Source organism: Puntigrus tetrazona, chromosome 8 (assembly GCF_018831695.1).
Source record: "Puntigrus tetrazona isolate hp1 chromosome 8, ASM1883169v1, whole genome shotgun sequence".
Taxonomy (NCBI): Eukaryota; Metazoa; Chordata; class Actinopteri; order Cypriniformes; family Cyprinidae; genus Puntigrus; species Puntigrus tetrazona.
Window position 1 is genome coordinate 10,425,841 of NC_056706.1, and position 22,226 is coordinate 10,448,066.

The window sequence follows — 22,226 nt, forward strand, 5'->3', positions numbered from 1 at the left end:
AACCAGGATTAGGCCATAGTTAAATTTTAAGTAATTTTTATAAACGTGCTTTAGAAAAAAGCTTTACTGGTGTCTTGAGACAAAACAAAGCCACTGACATGTAAAATCAGTCAGTGTACGTTTCTTTCAGGTGAAACAGCTCAGATTTACATTTTAGTCTAGGACTAGGCTCGAACCATGACTGTTAAACTAGGGGTAAATTGTACATCTTAGGTTTTTTCCAAAATAAAATTACACCATCATGAAAGTCTTTTGAAAGGGTGTAAGAACTGAAAGGCTGTGCCTTCAAAAAACTAGGTGCATGACACGCTGAAAAGAAGCTCACCTTTTTAAGAAATGATGAGTAGCTGCTGATGATGATGATGAATAGAGTCGTGCACAAAGACCCCTGACACCCTGCGTATCCCTGACCTGTGACTCTTAGACGGCACAAAAGAAATCACTACACCAAACAACCTCATAAAAGCTCATCTGGCACATTCTGCAGAAAAGGTTTTGCAGTTCAGTGAGACCGAGAGTTTTCAAGACAATAGCAGAGATGTTTAGAACACATGGAAATGCTGCAAAATGCACTTTTTCAGTAATGTTAATATAAATGTATGTTAAAGAAGGTGCAAAGAACATCAAACATCATTTCACTGATTCTTTATCTTTAACAGCAATCAGTGTGTAAAAATAATAATAAAAAATATTATATGTAATAATATGTAAATTATCACATACACTGAATCAATTATTGTATAAAACAAACACAATAAACAATATTGTTTACAAAGCTTTTATTCAAGATTCAAATTATATATAGATATATAATTGGAACATAAATGATCTTCTCTCATGTCAGAACAGTATGTCCGCTCTGAATCTGCTGTGGTAACAAAGTAACTTTTAAAAACAGTTAAATAAACAAATATGACGCTTATAGTTGTTACGTCTATCCATTTACATTCCCTAGGATCTTAATTTTTAAATTTAAACATCTTTACAAACGATCCAAAAATGATATATCTAATCAGAATACAAATGTCACGAATGAGCGGTCTGAGGCGTGCGGATCCATGTGCAGGCTTTTATTAAACGAAGGCATGGTCATAACAGGCAGGCGTCGAACAGGGCTAACAGATATATAGGAGGTGAGACAATAACAAAATCCAGAGACAGGCGGAGGTCAGGTCAGGCGGCAAACAATCAGAGAATCAGAATACAGACAGGGTCAAAACCAGAGACAATAATCCACGAACGATATAACTACAATACAACAGGTGAAACAATGCAACCTGCAGTTGAGTGGCTTGCTGCAGTATTTATAGTCCTCTGACAGGAAGTAGCAGCAGAGGAGTGATCGCAGATCACCCAGAGGTAAACTCCCTCTGCTGGCTTGGTGACATAGCCCCCTCCTAGGAGCGACTCCTGGCGCTCCACAAAACAAACAAAACAAAACATAACTGGGAGCTTGGGAGGCGTTCGGGAGGGAGTCAGCAAGCTGAGACCAGGAGGAAGAGACGGTGGGAGGAGCCAGGAGAAGGCGGGAGGAGTAAGGAGCGGGAGGCGTGCACCGAGCCCAGCCATGATGGTCAGTGGTGGAGCCGACGGAGGGAGGAGCCATAGAGAGGAACGGTCATCAACCCCATGGAGCCGACCGGCGGCGGTGGAGCAGGTGGTCGAGAGACTGAGGCGAAGGCGGAGAGCAGAAGAGCCAGGGTGATGCAGAGGCGCTGGAGGTCCCAGGCGACACCGCAGGCTTTGGCGACTGATGCGGAGACGGGGACGAGAAGGACGCGGCGGAGCCAGAGCGACAGAGGACTGAGGTAGAGCCGGGGAAGGGAGGAGCCTGACAGAGCCGGAGGGACGGAGGGGCGAGGAAGCTGGAGGAGAGGAATCCTGAGGCGACGGATGGTCGACGACCGACCAGGCGTAGCCGGAGAGCGATGGAGCCTGGTGAAGCTGGTGGATTGACGGAGCACGGTGGAGAGGAGGAGCTAGGAGCCTAAGGGAAGCCGGCGGGTCTACAAGCCGAGCTGGAGTCCGGGCTCGGAGGCGGACGATGAAGCGAGGATCCTTCACCCACGGCGGCAATGGAGACTGGCAGACCCGTGGCGAGCCCAGGTGGAGGGCAGAGGATGAGTGCAGGGGCTGCTGGGATCCATCGTCGGCGTGTGGTAAGGGTGGGAGGGTGGGTTAGCGAGGAGCGCGACGAGCGCGGGCACTGGGCAGGCGCCACGCAGGCGCGGGCACTTGACAGCGCACCAGGCGCGGGCACTGGACAGGCGCGCGCAGCGCGGGCACTGGGCAGGCGCACGAGCGCGGGCACTGGGCGGAGCGCCAGGCGCGGCGGGCACTGGACGGGGCGCACGAGGCGCGGGCACTGGAGGCTTGGCACGAGGCGCGGGCACTGGAGGCTTGGCACGAGCGCGGGCACTGGAGGCTTGGCACGAGCGCGGGCACTGGAGGCTTGGCACGAGACGCGGGCACTGGAGGCTTGGCACGAGGACGCGGGCACTGGAGGCTTGGCACGAGGCGCGGACACTGGAGGCTTGGCACGAGGCGCGGGCACTGGAGGCAGCACGAGGCGCGGGCACTGGAGGCTTGGCACGAGCGCGGGCACTGGAGGCTTGGCACGCAGGCGCGGGCACTGGAGGCTTAGCACGCAGGCGCGGGCACTGGAGGCTTGGCACGAGGCGCGGGCACTGGAGGCTTGGCACGAGGCACGGGCACTGGAGGCTTGGCACGAGGCCACGGGCACTGGAGGCTTTGCACGCAGGCGGCCATGTTGGAAGCGGCGCAGGGCAGGCGGCCATGTTGGAAAGCGGCTCTGGGCAGGCGGCGACCATCTTGGGAAGCGGCTCTGGGCAGGCGGCGACCATCTTGGGAAGCGGCTCTGGGCAGGCGGCGACCATCTTGGGAAGCGGCTCTGGGCAGGCGGCGACCATCTTGGGAAGCGGCTCTGGGCAGGCGGCGACCATCTTGGGAAGCGGCTCTGGGCAGGCGGCGACCATCTTGGGAAGCGGCTCTGGGCAGGCGGCGACCATCTTGGAAGCGGCTCTGGGCAGGCGGCGACCATCTTGGGAAGCGGCTCTGGGCAGGCGGCGACCATCTTGGGAAGCGGCTCTGGGCAGGCGGCGACCATCTTGGGAAGCGGCTCTGGGCAGGCGGCGACCATCTTGGGAAGCGGCTCTGGGCAGGCGGCGACCATCTTGGGAAGCGGCTCTGGGCAGGCGGCGACCATCTTGGGAAGCGGCTCTGGGCAGGCGGCGACCATCTTGGGAAGCGGCTCTGGGCAGGCGGCGACCATCTTGGGAAGCGGCTCTGGGCAGGCGGCGACCATCTTGGGAAGCGGCTCTGGGCAGGCGGCGACCATCTTGGGAAGCGGCTCTGGGCAGGCGGCGACCATCTTGGGAAGCGGCTCTGGGCAGGCGGCGACCATCTTGGGAAGCGGCTCTGGGCAGGCGGCGACCATCTTGGGAAGCGGCTCTGGGCAGGCGCGACCATCTTGGGAAGCGGCTCTGGGCAGCGGCGACCATCTTGGGAAGCGGCTCTGGGCAGGCGGCGACCATCTTGGGAAGCGGCTCTGGGCAGGCGGCGACCATCTTGGGAAGCGGCTCTGGGCAGGCGGCGACCATCTTGGGAAGCGGCTCTGGGCAGGCGGCGACCATCTTGGGAAGCGGCTCTGGGCAGGCGGCGACCATCTTGGGAAGCGGCTCTGGGCAGGCGGCGACCATCTTGGGAAGCGGCTCTGGGCAGGCGGCGACCATCTTGGGAAGCGGCTCTGGGCAGGCGGCGACCATCTTGGGAAGCGGCTCTGGGCAGGCGGCGACCATCTTGGGAAGCGGCTCTGGGCAGGCGGCGGCCATCTTGGGAAGCGGCTCTGGGCAGGCGGCGGCCATCTTGGGAAGCGGCTCTGGGAAGCGGGCCATCTTGGAAGCGGCTCTGCAGGCGGCAGCCATCTTGGGAAGCGGCTCTGGGCAGGCGGCAGCCATCTTGGGAAGCGGCTCTGGGCAGGCGGCGACCATCTTGGGAAGCGGCTCTGGGCAGGCGGCGACCATCTTGGGAAGCGGCTCTGGGCAGGCGGCGACCATCTTGGGAAGCGGCTCTGGGCAGGCGGCGACCATCTTGGGAAGCGGCTCTGGGCAGGCGGCGACCATCTTGGGAAGCGGCTCTGGGCAGGCGGCGACCATCTTGGGAAGCGGCTCTGGGCAGGCGGCGGCCATCTTGGGAAGCGGCTCTGGGCAGGCGGCGGCCATCTTGGGAAGCGGCTCTGGGCAGGCGGCGGCCATCTTGGGAATAAATGCAGTGTCTTCTTCCTCCATAATACCCAACGTGAGAGCTGACCCCACAGTCACTAAACCAAACTCAATAAAGTGTGCCAGTGATTCACGTGGACCCTCTCGAACAAGTTGTGTTTTGAGTGGCTGATTTATTCCCTCGTGAAAAAATTCAATTAGCAAACAGTCCGTAAATCAGAGAAGTAAGCCAGGTCCAGAAATTCCTGAGTATAATCCTCAAGTGATCGGGTGCCCTGCTTGAGGGTTAGCAAAGACATTGCAAGGTGCATACCTGGCCATGGGTTGGTGAAAAGCCGCTGGATCCTGGTGTGAGGTTGCATTCTGTCACGAATGAGCGGTCTGAGGCGTGCGGATCCATGTGCAGGCTTTTATTAAACGAAGGCATGGTCATAACAGGCAGGCGTCGAACAGGGCTAACAGATATATAGGAGGTGAGGCAATAACAAAATCCAGAGACAGGCGGAGGTCAGGTCAGGCGGCAAACAATCAGAGAATCAGAATACAGACAGGGTCAAAACCAGAGACAATAATCCACGAACGATATAACTACAATACAACAGGCGAAACAATGCAACCTGCAGTTGAGTGGCTTGCTGCAGTATTTATAGTCCTCTGACAGGAAGTAGCAGCAGAGGGAGTGATCGCAGATCACCCAGAGGTAAGAGCTCCTCTGCTGGCTTGGTGACAACAAACAAACCATATTATGTTTAATCGAGCGTTTTGTGTTTCCTCAGCTTTTTCCCCTGAACCCTAAAGTGATATAATAATAACTATGAATCCACAAAAGCAATTATTAGAAAAATTTAATTAAATAGTTTTATATTTAATAAAGTTAAAAATTCTATCATGATTATTATATATGATGACTTAATATTAAATGTCAACTCTGTCATTTTTTTGACATTTCATGGTTGTGACACAATAAATATTAACCTTTTGTATTTAAAATATTCCTAACATATGTCACTGGAAAACAACCTTGCTTTGATATGAGATATTATTAAGTGTTGCTTTTAATAACACAAGCTTATTTCTTATCTCTTCTCTGTCAACACACTATTTTACATTTAGTGAGAAGACAGTAAGTGTAATAACTTAATAATTAATAATGACTTAATATAATAATAATAAACCTAAACTGAAGGGGGTAACTGTGTTAAATACATTATATTTACAATTGAAAATATCTGTTGGACATGCTTTGTCCCATATGTCTCAAGAATCAGCGATTTTTATGATTATGAGATTGTTGTCATGCTATTAAATTAGTCAGTCAATATAGCATAACAAAGCAGTGAAATAAAAAATAATCGACAGCACACAACATTTAGGTCGGGAATTTATGAAACAGAAAAACAAACAAAAAAAGAGAGTCAAAGGAAATAAATGACATCAATACAAATATTTGTATTTTTAATTACAACAGATCAGCAACGCATTCTGAAATATCTAATATGTATCCTTTTTTCGCACTAATTCGTATGTTTGAATATGAAAACGAAGGTCCGCAGACGAAGGTTGATTCATCCTCACCATCAGCTCAAGCGCTTCTCTCATTATTACATGCTTTCCAAACGTGAGCTTCCGCGTTCCCCGTGACCTCGTCTCGACCAATCAGAAGCGCCATCGCTCTCACTAGGAAATCCTCATTGAGAGCGTCGCTCAGAACAGAAGCAGAGCTAAACAGAGCAGGCGCAGCGCACGAGCGTCTCATGAAGTCAAGTTGACCGTCTGTGCGCCAGACCGAATTGGGGAACAGTATAGTTTCTCAGCTGTGAGAATATCGCTATCTCGTGGGAAGAGATGATACTGTCTTCGGGACTGACATAACGGTTAAAGGTAATGCGTTTAATCGGCGTATTTTTGTTCTTATAGGCTTTTTATTGCCTTGTAAAAAAATGCGTTACATAACGTGCGCCGGTGACCCCATTTCCAGCGTTTGTTTTTCTTTTTAAAATGTTCAGATGTTTTCTTTCTATTTGTATCTATGCTGTTCCTTTGATTATAACATTTTTGTTTTAAGAAACGTAGCGGGACCCAAAATGTATACATTAAATCTAACTACAATGTCTCGCCAGTTTCACCTACTTGGAACTGACCTAATTTCTGCTGCAGGATGCTTTTAGTGTGTCTGTGGAGCACTGTCGCACGCTACTGTAAAATGTGTTTTAGTGTAAAACAAACGATGTATGCCCTATTTTAGTCAATAATATATTTATTTTTCTTACTAATATTAGATTTACCAGTTTTTTATGATTTCTTTGTCATGAATGGCAATTTGAGTACAGTTATGAAAATGACCTACCTTTACTATTAACTTCATCCTTTTTGGGATTGGTTTGTGGGTGCAGTTGGTAGCGCGTGCTTATTTTTTTGTACTATTGATAATCCATCTTAAATAGTAATATTATCTTTTTAGACAAGATGTCAGGTGAATAAGGTACTTTTTTTAAACATGTTTCCTGAAATGTTTTGTTTACATATGCAAGTGTTATATATAAAATGTTATATAAATCTATAGAATTATGTATGAAAAAACACTAAAAGACTAAAAGATTTGAAAATATAAATTTAGTGTATGTAAGTGCTACTCAGGTAGAGATTTCTGGAATTTATTTTTTTTAAGAAATCACCCTTTAAACATGTGCCTTTAATATCTACAGACACAAACAAATAAAACTGTAATAAACATCCAGAATGTGTATTTTAGATTTTTTTTCTATCCATTAATGCTATGGAAGCAAAACGGCCTCAAAATGTTTACTTTGACAAATGTGTGAAAGACAAACAAAGGCTGTGACAGTCTAATAGGGGCTGGCGTTTATGACACACTTTTTAGGTAATGTATGATAAACAGATATTGCAGATATTGTAGTGGTACAGTAGTCCTGTAATATAAGCATGAGAACCATGTATTTTATAGTTTTCGTAGTTGTTTTCCAGCAAATTTTTTACTTTAGTGTTCTTTAGTGTTAATACTTCCAGATATTATTAATGTGGGTTTGTTGGTTGTTGGTTGTTTTTTTGGGGGGTGAACTAGTGATGAGTGACCTTTAACAATTTTAACAACTTTAACAAATGCCGGACCAATCCCAAGTTGCTGGATCAATCCCAGCTAAAGGTGGCCTGCTGTAATTCCCAGGGCACAGACAGTCGATAAGTTGCCTGAGAGACAGAGGCTTAACCTGGCATATAGATAAATCAAAATAAATCCTCTGCCTCCTTGAGACCACTTTGTTTGTCGAGCAGTGTTTAAGGAAATGTTCGTGATTGACAGGAAGGATTTTGTGAGTGTCACATCACTCACAAGAGACAGTATTGCATTGACACGCATGACAGAGTTATTCAGTCCAGTGTAGACGTCACAAATTCTGAGTCAGTCTGAGGAAAAGCCAAAAATTGAATGCCACAGAATGACTGCTCAGATGGACAGGTTTTAGGCCTGGATTTGGAGGATTCCTCAGCCATGAAGAGGAAACAGAAAAAAAACTATACCAAATGGTCTCTGAGCAAACGTTGAAAATGGCAACCCACTTTTACTGCCTCAGTGTAGGATGTTATGACGCCAATGTCTGCAAAATAAGAATGGAAAAGTCTCACAGCCTTAATGTAATTGCCTTTCTGTAATGTGCTGGAGATGGTCTTCCACTTGCTGTTTTTAAAGGCTTTTCATTTTATTGCTTATTATGTTGCTCTTTGAGACCGTATATGAAAACCGTGGCATCCTCTCCAATTAATCAGCAGTCTCTGGAATGAATGTATTTGATTTTTTTTTTTTTTTTTTTGGAAGGGTGACTCAGTGAACATGGCCCCAAATTCCATCCATTGGTTCCGGAAGGGCCTCCGTCTCCATGACAACCCTGCACTTCAGGAGGCAGTACGTGGGGCAGACACTGTTCGATGTGTCTACTTCCTGGATCCCTGGTTCGCTGGGTCGTCTAACCTTGGGGTCAACAGGTGGAGGTGGGTGCAGTTGTTTTAGCAACAAAAGAAGGTATAACCGTCCCATCAAGCAAGTCTGTTAGTTTTGAGCATAAGAAAATCATATGCTTTGACTTTATGCATATTTTTTAATATGACCGCTAAACAGTACAAACACGGTCAATATTTAATACAAAACTAACATAAAAACTATCTCTATCTAGGTGTTATTGTGTGATGCGTTATGCAACTTGAAAAACCTTGACATATATAACAATTACAACTGATCTCCCAATCTTATGTCACTTTATGTTGTTTACATTTGACTGAGGTTCAGAAACTGATATTGAGGTCATGCTGTTGGAAAAAATCAGCGTTTATATATTTGTGTACATCCTGTTCCAATGAAAATGAACCCTATTGTTGCTTAAACCTGTAATACGAGTTGACACAATTTGATTACCATATAAGCAGGCTATTGAATATACTATTACAGTTGTTCCAACTCTAAAAAAGAAAGGGCAAAGTCACAACATGTTGCTTTAATAAAAGGTTGAAAGCTTTTATTTTCGATGTTGTAAATTTTTTGCATAATTTTACAGTCTCATCCTGCCAGCAGTGGTCATAAAGCTGCAGTCTCATTATCAGCTGATGCAGCTTTATTTTTATAGATGTTATGATCTCAATGTTTCTTAAATTTTGAAAAATGATTAGAAATATGAGTTCTTGTAGAAAGCATATTGTGTATCGCTTGGGCATGTGCAGTTCTTTGTGTGGTTAAAATGAAGAAACCCTCTATATTTTCACTAAAAGCATCTCAGAATTTCATCTCAGAATGGCATATGAGCACTGAGCAGTCAGATATGTCTTTGTGTTTCTATTTTAAACAACCGAATACCCACACATGAAGTAATCTGACCACATGGCCATGTATGCAGATCGATCCTGTGCCATAATAGTCAGTCAAGAGGAAAGTAGGCCAAGTCGCAGACCAGCAGATGCTTCGCTCTCAGAAGACAATCAGACAGTCTAGTCACAGAGCTTGTCATTCAACTCTCCTCATACTGAATGGTTACAGTGTGATCTGACTGAATGTTAAAGAGAGCTAATTATCCAGATTAAAAGATGAAGCACCTGTGACTGGATTTGTCATAGTCATCTGCAGTGTTCAGATGGCCTCTGCTGTCTTACTTAAAAACACCTGTTGAGCACCAAGTTTAGGTACTTTAATTCAGGAGATTGCAGGTCACGTTGTGTTGTCTGCTCTAAATTGCCTTTAAAAATAGGGTGTAAAGGAGTAATCTGTTGATTCTTTGTCTTCAGTGCTGTCATGCACACTACACTGCATAATTACATCCTCAAGAGAGACATGTTACTTCATGTTGGTCAGTATATATTTGGACACAGGTAAAATTTTTATTTTTTTAGCTGCTGTCAAAACCGTATTGAAATTGCAGTTATATAAAGGATGATCTATGATCACTATGATCTTTAATTTGAGAGGAAAGGTTAAGAAATTACTGCTCTTTAATATGTACCTCCTCCCTTCAGAGGGAGCATAAGTAATTGGATAGTTACATTAAAAGCTGTGTCATGGGCACAGTGTGGGTTATTTCTTGATTTTTCAAGAACATTTTTTTTGGAGGTGCCATTTACAACTGGATGCTGTTGCTGATAGCAGGAATATTAGGAGTTGCCAAATTAAGAGGTACGTTCTGAGGGAAAAAATGCACTGGGGATCTCAGCAACATAAAAAGCCGTAGACATCCACAGAGGACAACAGTGATGATTAATCAGAGGATCCTCTCCATGGTAAAGGAAAAACTCTTTCACAACATCCAGCTAAGTGAAGAACACTCTCCAGGAGGTATGTGTGTCACTGTCAAGTCTAAAATCAAGAGAAGATTTCACCAGATCAAATGCAGAATATTAACCACAAGGTGCAAACAAGGCCAGTTTTAGCCAAAAAACATCTAAAAATGCCAGACCTCTTTGGAAAAAGCATTCTTTGGTTGCCTGGAATTAAGATCAACTTGTAGCAGAACAATGGGAAGAAAAAAGTACGGAGAAGGCTTGAAACAGCTCATGATCCAGAGCATACAGCGTCACCTGTGAAACATGGTGGGTCAGTGTGATGGCATGAGTATGAATGGCTTTCAGTGGCACTGGCTTACTGGTGTTTAGTGAACTAACTGAAGTCAGCTGCAGTAAAAGCCTGGCAAAGCATCACAAAGGAGGAAACATTGGTGATGTCCATGAGTTCCAAAGCGTAAGGCAGTTATTGACTGCAAATAATTCTCAACAAAATATTAAAACTGAACATTTTATTTAGGATTATTTATTTGTCCAATTGCATTTGAGCTCCTGAAAATGATTGTAAGTTCTTAAGTATTTTATGTTATATATTTGTTCAACCCCTTGAATTAAAGCTTAAAACCTGCACTGAAATTTGTTTCATTTTAATTCTATTCTGGTGGCATACAGAGACAAAATTAGGAAAATTATTTCAGTGTCCAAATAGATAACTCTCTACTATCTCTTGAAATTTCAGCTTTGCCATCACAAGAACAAAGTACTTTTAAATATATTATATATTAAAATAGAAAAGTGATTTTAAAACATATTTTACTGTATTTTTGATTAAATTAAGCCTTGATACATTCAATCAGTTAGTAATTCATAAATATGTAGTAATTCATTTAGTAATTGAACCCATGATTATGGAACAGGAATTTTACTCTCTGAGGAATGTGTGAAACATATCTAATTTGTTTGCTTTTGCTGAACTTCAGCACTTTATCTACCTTAACGGATGAGGCATATGTACCTGGTTAGTTATCCATTTTGTGTGGCAACTGATTGCATGAACTGTAGGCCATAACTTGTAATCTTAGTTTCCTAGATGCTAGACGGATAGTTATTCACTAGGTGTCATGGCCAGAAAAAAATTAATTCTAGACTTAATTTTAAAATGCAGAACCTTTTATTGTCTCGCAACAAAAAAACGTGATCCTTTGGAAAGGGAAAACAAGCATAAGTATGCTTTTTTTCCTCAGTCTAGGTGCTGAGAGAGTGTTGTTGTGGTTGAAAAGAGGTCACTGGGCTAATTTTATGCCCTCCAGTGGTGGAGCCCATGCGCACTGCAAATCTAGGCCAGGCCAGTTACATAAGGAATGATGTATGACAAGGCAGACTTCTGAAAATTAGGTTTGAGTTTCCCCAGCAGCTATTAGTTTTTGTTCTGTCTCATTCTTTTGGATTTCATGAATGGAAGTGACTATGTGTGTGTGTTTGTGTGTTTGTGTGTGTGTGTGTGTGTGTGTGTGTTGTGTGTGTGTGTGTGTGTGTGTGTTCGTGTTCAAATGTGTTTGCTGGTGGAGTTTGTGCAGTTACTGTATGTGTGAGAGTGTGCTGGCCGGTCAGCCAGTATCTGGAGCATAGGAGCTTTGTCCCTGTCTGGTCTCTAATCAGGGCTTTGGTAGCAGACAGTCTGACTTTGGGCTCAGTCAGTATGTAGGACCAAATAACAGACACAGGTAGAAGGTCGGACGGGCCTGTCAGATAAATACTATAACCTCATTAATGAAAGAACAAAGTGTACAGGAAGCCTAGCGTGACAGTGGGTCTGTCGGTAACTTCTGTTTTGTCTGCTCTTTGCTCATATTTAGTATGCAAAATAGTTACTGATCTGGTACAAAGGGTTATGCTTTTACAGAGAACGTTTCTGAATCTCTGGAGGAAGATTAATAGTACTCTAAAGTTAAAACATCACTTTTTTTAATGCAACAAGGACTGTCACAGTGACAAAATATATTCCTTTATGTAAAAAGTTAAATATTATCTTTAAATGAAATATCAAAAACTCAGATGGGTTTTTAATCATTTTAATTAAAATAAAGTTAAAATATGGCTTTTTTGAATTATTTGAAAACAAAAATGCTCTGACCTCTTTATTCAAATTCAACAAGTGTCATATGTTGATTTATTCATGCAGCTGTGTTTTTCTGTAAAGGCTGTAGTACTTAAAGGGCCTTCAGCTGGTAAGGCAGATGTGTAGAGAGGAAATAGCAGTTAAGCTCCTAATGTTTTAAACGGGTCATGAATGAACAGATTTGTGAATGGAAACTCGTAGCATCTGTAGGTCTGAGGACAGCTTGCAGAACAGGTAAAGCCTCAGGGCTTTGCTTTAGATCAGTAGTTCTCAAACTTTTTTAGGCCATGTACCTGGTCAAGTCAAATCAGGACATCTGAGAACCATCTTGATCTCTAAACTAATCTGTACCATTTTTAAAGTGTTCACTATTTTGGAAGCTGAAACAGTGTAGACGTTTTTAAAATGTTTAAAAGTACTTTTATAAACAAACTGTCTTATTGGTATATTTGACTCTTGTTATAATCAGTCTATTAGATGTGGTTGTGCCTGTATGGTGAAAAACAAAAAAATTATAAATACCTATATTGGGATTGGTCCATTAATCTCGAACTAACCTCTTCTTTTACTGCAGAATTATTATTTAAATATTTAAAAACACTTAATAATAATGTTTTTTTTTTATTCCTAACAGATTTCTCCTGCAGTGCCTGGATGATCTTGATTCCAATCTAAGAAAACTCAATTCCCGCCTTTTTGTCATCCGAGGACAACCAGCCAATGTTTTTCCACGCCTTTTCAAGGTATTATTATTTAAAACATCTCTAATATTCACTATATTATCTCTTAAGTTGGTGAATATGGTGAAGAATTTAATTGATTGATCTAATTTCATGTGAAAGCCACAAATTTCAATTATTGTAACACATTTGAGTAACTTATATAGTGTTTAAAATCTTTTCCTGCAGGAATGGAAAATATCCAGGTTGACCTTTGAGTATGACTCGAACCGTTTGGAAAGGAGAGGATGCAGCTATTAAAAAGCTTGCGATGGAGGCCGGGGTTGAAGTCATAGTCAAGATCTCACATACCCTATACAACCTTGATAAGTAAGAGCTCATTTCCTTAAAATTTAAAAAGTGACATTTTAACTGTTTCATCCTACTAGCCTGACACAGTGACTTTTGTTCAACTGAACGACATTCCAGGAGGCTTATGCAACATGTTCAATATTTATGTTTAAAAATGAAAGGCTTCCGCTTTATTCACCTCCGTCTGTTTAATATCTAATGTCAGCTACACTTTAGTTCTTCTTCTTTTTTTTTACGTTAACTTCTTTAAAGAACAACTAGAAATCACTGTCTCGTTGCTATCTCAAATAAGAGTTTTAAAGCTTGTGAAGTGTACATGTGGGAAGGATGGTGGCAAACACATGCTGACACTTCACATCATTTCAGGATCATTGAACTAAATGGTGGTCAGCCTCCGCTCACTTACAAACGGTTCCAGACTCTAATCAGCCGAATGGACCCACCAGAGATGCCAGTGGAAACCCTCTCCAATACTATTATGGGCTGCTGCGTCACACCTGTCTCTGAAGACCATGGGGACAAATATGGTGTGCCCTCACTGGAAGAACTAGGTGAGCTGAAAAGAGCCTTTCTATTGAGTTTAAAGGAATAGTTCACCCAAAAACGAATTTCTTGTTTTTCATAATTGAAAATATGCTTAATAATGTTGGTAACCAATCAGCAGCTATTATAATTTTTTTTCACACTATGGAAGTCAATGGCTACTGGCAGCTATTTGGTTGCTATTCTACAAAATGTCTTCTTTTGTGTCTAACAGAAGGAACCCATACAGATTTCTCACTTGAGATTGAGTAAATGATGTTAAGCAGACTTATCCATCGCTATCCATCTCGTGTGACCTAAAACTAATACATGCGTTTCGTAAACTGCAATACAGCAACCTACCAAGTTGTGCAAGATTAGAATTGTTATTTTAACCTACATTATTTCAGGATTTGACATCGAGGACTACCTTCTGCTGTCTGGCCAGGAGGTGAAACGGAGGCTTTAACAAGGATTGAAAGGCATCTGGAGCGAAAGGTGTGATCATATATAGATCAGTGGTCTTGAGCTCAGATTATCTGTGGCCATATGCCTTAAGGTGTTTAAGAGCTAAAACAAATACAGCAGAAAGTGTGGTTACAATCATGATTTTCCTGCACTGTGCAGTTGTCCCCTTTTTGCAGTTACTAATGCATTGATGGACCTGATACAATAACAATATTTACAAGAAGTATAAAAATTTAAGGAAAATTGTAACCCAACACGTACTTCATAATGTGTTCATTAATAGCACAACACACTTTACCTTTTCCTTCCTAAATGTTTTTTTGTAGGCATGGGTTGCAAATTTTGAAAGACCCAGAATGAATGCCAACTCTTTGCTAGCCAGTCCGACTGGCTTGAGTCCCTACCTCCGTTTCGGCTGCCTCTCCTGCCGCCTCTTCTATTTCAAACTTACAGACCTCTACAGGAAGGTAAGTGACATGCCTTTTCCATTTATAAACCTAGTATACTGGCCTGCTTGACTTTTTTTACTTTTGATTGTGAGTGGGCAGTAATGCTATATATTGCATCTTATATAATTATACAGTTTACTGAGAATTTGGCTAAGAGGGTCTACATGTAAATTTTTATATATATATAATTGCATTGTAAAATTGAGATGTTTTATCTTGCCATGAATATAGCTATTGTTGCTGGCATGTTGTTAAGTCATAAATAATCTGTTTAAAAATTTCCTGCAGGTAAAGAGAAAAACAGCACTCCTCCACTCTCCTCTATGGTCAGCTGCTGTGGAGGGAATTTTTCTACACTGCCGCCACCACCAACCCACGATTTGATAAGATGGAAGGTAACCCGATCTGTGTGCGCATCCCTTGGGACAAAAACCCAGAGGCTTTGGCCAAATGGGCTGAAGCTAAGACAGGTTTTCCATGGATTGATGCCATTATGACCCAGCTGAGGCAGGAGGGCTGGATCCACCACCTGGCCCGTCATGCTGTCGCTTGTTTTCTCACTCGTGGAGACCTGTGGATCAGTTGGGAAGAGGGCATGAAGGTGCATCTCTTTCACATATTTTTTTTTTCCTTTTGTTTTGGTAGAGCTGAGTTTTTTAAATTTGACATTCAGGGAGATCCAAGTGATATTAAGGGAAAATAATGTGAGGGGAAAAAATGATAAATACAGCATTGCAAAATGTTGTCAATCTAAATGACAAATTACTTATCTCAGTACAGATGAATAGCCATTTACACATGCAACCCGTATTCAGCCACACCATTTTGGGTTAAAACTGTTGATCTACACTGCACCTTCGTGGCAGTAGAGTTGCACAGTTGCAGCATTAAAAATTTGAAAATGCTTAGTCATGGAAAGACTGACTAAAAAACTGCAGTTTGTTTTCAACACACGTCTAAATAACCACCATCTCTGACTGCTTAGTTGGAAAATAATGGTAGTCTAAATCATGATTGACAGGTGTTGATTGAGGAGCTCCTATTGGATGCTGACTGGAGTGTAAATGCAGGCAGCTGGATGTGGCTCTCCTGTAGCTCTTTCTTTCAACAGTTCTTTCATTGCTACTGTCCAGTGGGTTTCGCAGGCGCACCGACCCTAATGGCGATTTCATTAGGTTGGTAACTAAAAATCTTGATTTCACTGAATAGACCATTGTTTAAAAGCTAGAATGCATTAAAGATTAACAACACAGAAGGACAGCTTAACAGAATGAGGAAACATTTGTTAAAGTAACTCCATTAAAAGAATGTAAGGAATTTTGGAATTTAGAAGTGTATTTAATACATTTAGACATAACCTTTCTTGTACTGTGTTGCAGCATTTGATTTATATTTATAGAAAAGTATCAGTTGAGGTCTAGACATGAATTAGTCAAAAAAGCAAGTAGTCTATATGTGTTCTAACTTTTCCATCTAAGGCCTTGCAGTTCCAGACTTTTGGTATTCCAACACATTGTCTTCATTATAGGCCCCTGAAGGAACAGATGGTCTGCTTGTAAACATTGTTGTCATCGTATTTCTCTATAGCTCATACACACGTTAGCCCAATGCTTGTATGTTTTTGTGTTTCTGTGTGGTCGTCTCATGGATTGGGTGAAAAGTTCAGCTTTCCCTTTCCCCTTTGTGAATTGTGGTTGATTGCTTTTAAGACGAAAGCCATTCTTAGCCAAAGCATTTGGAAACCTGTTAGCTGTGAATGTGGTTGAAGCTCGATGCTTTATCAGCGGGAAATGCAGTAGCCTGTTCTTTAGCTCGGTAGCATCTCGTTTCATCAAAAGGATTTTAACCGCTTGGTAGGAAATACATACGAAGCCTGGCCTGTTTTCAATGTATAGAGAGCCACATTGCATTCCCAAGAGAGCATGATGGGAGGTGGGGCCCAAAGCCAGAGCCCAATGACTTCATTCTAGCTCTGGACAACTCCTCCTTATCAGACTCTTTTTGAAATGTTTAGCGGTCCTCTAGGCATTGAATGCAGCCCTGCCTGTGCAAGAGAACGAGAGTCCATGGCCTTCAGCGTAACCCTGTCCCCAACACAGCCACTCACGGTTCAGTATGCCACCTAGTAATTTCTTGTATAACGTGTTTCTGGCAGCTTGCTTGTTCAGGCAGGATGTGACTGTTCTGGCAAAAGGGTTCTGGTCTCTTTTAGTGAAGCGGGGGCCGCCCAGCAGCAGAGGACAGTATACTGCGTTTCTCCTTTGGCGGCTAGCAGGTTTCTCTGCCTTGGCTTGGGATCACTGTCGTCTCAAAAGCGATCAGTGGCAGTGCGAGGGGCAGGGAGCGAACCTGAACCTCTCACTCAGCCCTGAGTTTCGATTTGTTGAAGCGGGTGGGATGGGGTTGTGGGAGGGTGCTATGTCTTTGGATCTGGAGGGATTGGGAGGGCCTGGTCACTGCCTCTGCTTTCTAATGCGTGTTGTAGTAGGAATCTCCGTAGTGTCTCAGCACAGGCGGGACCTGTTGTCCTGTTTAAACTGCGTCCGCCTGTCTGCGCAGCCGTGCCTCCTGCAGCCCTCCGTCCCCACGCTCTGGTAAGGTGGAGCACCTTAGGTAGGTGGCCTTTTCTGTCCCTGGGACCTGGAGGAGAGACGCAAGTCCAGATTTCAGTAGAGCTTGAATTTTTCAGTTCTTTTGCATTTGTTATTTTGTTGTTGTTGTTGTTATGGTGGTGTGCTGACCGTATATATACAGTATACATTCACAATTACAATATTGCACAGTTAAATGTGTGAAAATCCCTGTAAATTAATCGCTAACACAAGCTGCTTGCTGTAATCCGAGAAGCTCTGTTGTTCTTTTTGTACCTGCTTGTTCAAACATGGGAATCCAATAACCATCTCGCATAACCTTCCTCATGTTTGTGATAAGACTGTGGTTTAATCTTTCTTTGTTCTTTCAGACGATATTTACCTATTCTCCGAGGTTTCCCTGCCAAATACATCTACGACCCATGGAACGCCCCAGACTCTGTGCAAGCCGCTGCAAAGTGCATCATTGGTGTCCATTACCCAAAACCAATGGTGAACCACGCTGAAGCGAGCCGCCTCAACATCGAGAGGATGAAGCAGATCTACCAACAGCTTTCACGCTACAGAGGACTTGGCAAGAATTTCTTCTTTTAGCAAGCAACTATTTAGCTTAGAACTATTTAGCTATCATGTTTAGCAGTGAAAGAAGACCCCCATTCAGTTGATGAAGAGTAAAATTTTCAGAAGTTTGAGTAAATGCTTAAATGGTACATTGTAGCAGTACAAGTAATTCTACATTCTATTTCACCAGGACTTCTGGCCTCCGTACCATCCACACACAATGGGAATGGGAATGGGATGGCCTATTCCCCAGGGGAACAGCAGTCCGGGACCAATACACCAAGTGAATATCATTTTTTTCCCCTCATTATTTGATAGTGCAGACTTCTATTACTTTAAGTCTGACAGCGTTTTGTTTCTCTTGGATGTTTTAAGAAGGCTAATAAATAAAGGTCAACTTTTGGGCTTATTTTAAAAACAGTAATATTTTGAAGGGATAGTTTAATGACAGATTAATGACAGAATTTTCATTTTTGGGCAAACTATCCTTTAATAACTGAAGACAAAATGAAGAATAATATAATAAATACATGTAAAAGTTAAAGAAAAATAAATAAAATATGAAATAAAAATTTATATCATGACCCCAAATTAAGAATTAGTTCCCATGACGATTTGTGGTGATGTTTTATTAATTTGTTCCCTTATTTTAATAAAAGAATGGCCACATTGTTTAATTTAGCTAAAATCATAGTCATAATGTATAGTAATTAAAACCAGGCAATGTTTTATAGTTTACCTAAAACAACGGAATTAAGTTATGGGAATAATTCATGTTTGTTTTTGTTTTGGTTTATTTTTGCACGTGCATACTGATATGACTTAAATTGACTTTTTGACATCTTAAAAGCACCAGCCGTATCAGCCGGTTCCAGTGGTAACAGGAGTGGAAGTATTCTGCTGAACTTTGACAGTGAAGAGCATCAGGGACCAAGTGGAATTCAACAACAACAACAGCAGCAGCAATTAGGTGTTTAAAACTCTTTAATACTCAATAATATTTAATAGAATTAAAGGTGTCAGTAGTTGTTAGTTGCAAAATTAGCAGCATAAGATCTGCTTTCTCATGCAGTTTTTTTTCTCTTGCTTGTTTTGCAGGATACCACCACATGCCTGACACGGACACGGCAGTCGGCTTTACAAATGTAATGTCTCGCATGACATGGCAGGTCCACAACATTCAGGTAACGGAAATATGTAGTGCATTGTTACATGAGTATCATACAGTTAAAAAGCTTTATTAAGGGAGCATGTTTATATATTCCTGTGTTTATACAATATTGTGCGTGGTGTTCAGCAGGACACCTGCTGCACTCAGGAGGAAGCGTGACAGGTAAGAGGAGCGAGAGTCGGAAAGAGATCTTGACGGGCGATGATGATACCCTCTCCACCTCTCACAAGTTACAACGGCAAATTGCAGAGGTCACGTCAGTTCATGCTACCAACGGGAACCAGTCGAGTATGGTAAATATAACTCGTTTCCATCCTCGCTTAAGTCTTAGAATTCATGAATTGTATTAAGAATTGACGCGTTTTTCTGTTCTTTTTCCAGAAAAGTTAGATGGACATATCATGGTACTGAGCAGAAGCAGATTCAAAACAAGTGGAATGACTTTAAATCTGGTTTCCTTTAAACAACTCATGTTTGGGGATTGTTGTATTTTTAGTTTTTTTTTTTTCAGCTGTTTTTCCCCATCTCTTTTCCTTTTTCTTACATGTTCAATTGATATAAATATTAACTGAGAATTTATTTTTATCGTTGAATGAAATTGAGTTGCTTTAAAAAGAAGTTAATGATTTCACATCCATTGACGGACAAAACAGCCATAAAAGATTTTTCCTCGGTAAACCCATTTCATTCTTTCTCTTTTGCCCATCTCTGCACAGTTTAGGGTTTTATTTACTGTCAAGTGATCCATACCGAGTAATATTTATCAGCTTTTACCAAGCACGATAAAGCTAAGCCTCATTGTACACTCATCGCAGCTAAGATTTGTGAAATTTTTACAGTTTGTAAACCACAAACTACAACCATCACACAACACTTTTGTACATTTTCTCCAACATTTTCTCATTGTACAATTTCACTGATTCTCCATAGAGTGGTGTACATGCCACTTTTTGTAAACAGAAAAATTTATACAGGTATATTTTATATATTGGTGTTTCGTTCTTTGCCAGTTCAATGTATTAGTGTTTACTCAGAAAATTCATAAATAAATAAATATAAAATTTACCAGCAGAGCTGACATTTTAAAATAGGGTTTGAAGATTTCTAGATTTTAAAATCATCTCCATAAAATGGTACCGCTTAACTGATTTTAAATCCATGTTTTTAACCTTCAACCCGTTTGTAAAATTGTTATCAGGGACAGAGCTGCGGAGGAATGCGGTTCTTGAATGTTTTTAAATGGGCTAGAATGGCCTGTTAAATGTATCTGTAGATTAGCTGCAGTATCTTCTTCATTGTCATGCTTGGCAGACACACACAGACAGCTGATCTTCACGGTCAGGCCTTAAACACTGATAAAAACGCCAACCTAAACTCTGCCAAAGCCAGGAAATGACACTGGAAAAGAACATTTTCCTAGCTCATCATTGATCTCTACAGTACATCCATGAAATAAAGCTTTACGGATCTTTAAGAAGGAAATGTATGGAAATGAAGGCACCCTGTTGTATTTCTGACCCTTGAGACTTCTTAGCAGATTATACATGCATTTTCTATTTAAAAAAAATCACGGATATTTTAAATAAATTCATCTGTTTGTGCATGTTCAGGTAAACAAGCAAGAGCATCATCTGCTAGTGTAAATCTTTACATCAGATTTTTACATTGTCTGACATTCCAGAAATACCCAAAACATTGACTCAATCACTTTTTTTTTTTTTTTTGTCATAATAGATCATTAGGATTGTGCAAATATTTAGTCTCTGTATTTGACAACACATGCTTTATACCAAATGCCCCTACTGACCAAATATTTAATAGCTGTTGGTATTACACCAGATTGCCAAGAAATAATAGTAATAATAGTCATAGTAATATAAACATTGTAAAGTACAAATATACGCCTCTTTGATCAATTAAATGAAATTGAAATTTGGCAATATGTGCTGTCTAAAGAAAAATCTCATTCTTAAAAAAAATTGATATTGTTTTTTTTTTTATTCAGTGCTGACGAATATCAGCCACAGCAACTGAGACTTCTGATGAATCCACTACAATGTTCACAGTATCACAAACACAGATGTTCTAATCACAAGTATTGTGCATAACTAGACCATGTATATAAAGATATGGGCCCTTGAGTTCATGTGTGGTTGTTTATCATGGTGATCTGGCAACCTCTTACTGAACTGGACTAAAGCTGTCGGGTCTGAATTTGTGTTTGTATAGCTGGATCTGCTTTGACACAGTGACATCTGTATTGCTTTTGCCGACCAGGAGAAGTGTTCAGTTCTAATGTGAATGTTTTGATATGACAATTGTAGAAACCCTCAGTGCTTTTTGACTGTAATATCTCTGTGCTATTATAGTTTGTTTTTGTCACTGCGGAAGAAGTGAACCATTTCTGTTTTCTCCCCATTTGAATTGCTCGTTTGTTTGAATTTTGTTTTTATTTCCTTTCTGTGAAATAAATGTGACGTCAAGTCTAAATCTTGTCCTTCAAGTCTGTAAACAGTTGTAAAAGTAAATCTGATTGAAACTGGATTCGTTTTCTGAGTTTTTTGGTGTGTGTGTCTCCAGAGTACACAGGACAAAATAAATAAATATATATAAATTGATCTTTTTTTTATTTAAAAAAAGTAATAAAGAACAATAATAAAAGGAAAAATAAAGAAATTATTTTGTAACTGGTGTATCAAGTAAAACTTCAAAATCTTTCATTGTTTATTTTATATTGTTATATCATTTATTTGTATGTTTTTTTAGGTTTAATCCTCCGTAAGTAACTTTTGTGGGGATGCAATGAGTATCTGTGACCGCTAGATGGCAGGGGTTGATGCTTATATAAAGTGGCCATTGCAGGCTTGTCCCGTGCATAGCTGTGTTTATACAGAATTCCACATAGTTTTGTGAGACTTTATTTGTTTAGCTTTTCTAATAACACAAAGAAAGTGATGAAAACTAGATTTGAGCATTTTTTCTCCTCTCTTTTTCTCGAGCAGCAACTGCTATCGCTGTTCTGTGAATGTAGTTGCAAAACAGAACTTTATTAGTGCATTTGCCGAAATGTCTTATGAATTTAAATTCAAGCGCTGTTTCCGCTTCTGAATTTTGGTTTCTCATAATTGTCTGTGGAGGCTGTGAGTTTCATTCACACAGCCCAATTTTGTTCTCTATCAGAGGCTTGGCACGCAACATGAAGGGGAAAAAAGGGTTGAGATGTCCTGGGCCCTCGAAAAACAGGGAAATTTGGCCTCCCCGGGAGCCACTGCAGCACCTACTCTTGTTTTTGTATTGC

At 41.7% G+C, this 22,226-nt stretch overlaps 2 pseudogenes; both read left to right on the forward strand.

Moving 5' to 3' along the window:
* LOC122350688 overlaps positions 1-22,226 on the forward strand; it is a 70,473-nt pseudogene that overhangs the window by 29,122 nt on the left and 19,125 nt on the right.
* On the forward strand, positions 5,950-19,583 carry LOC122350278 (annotated as a pseudogene).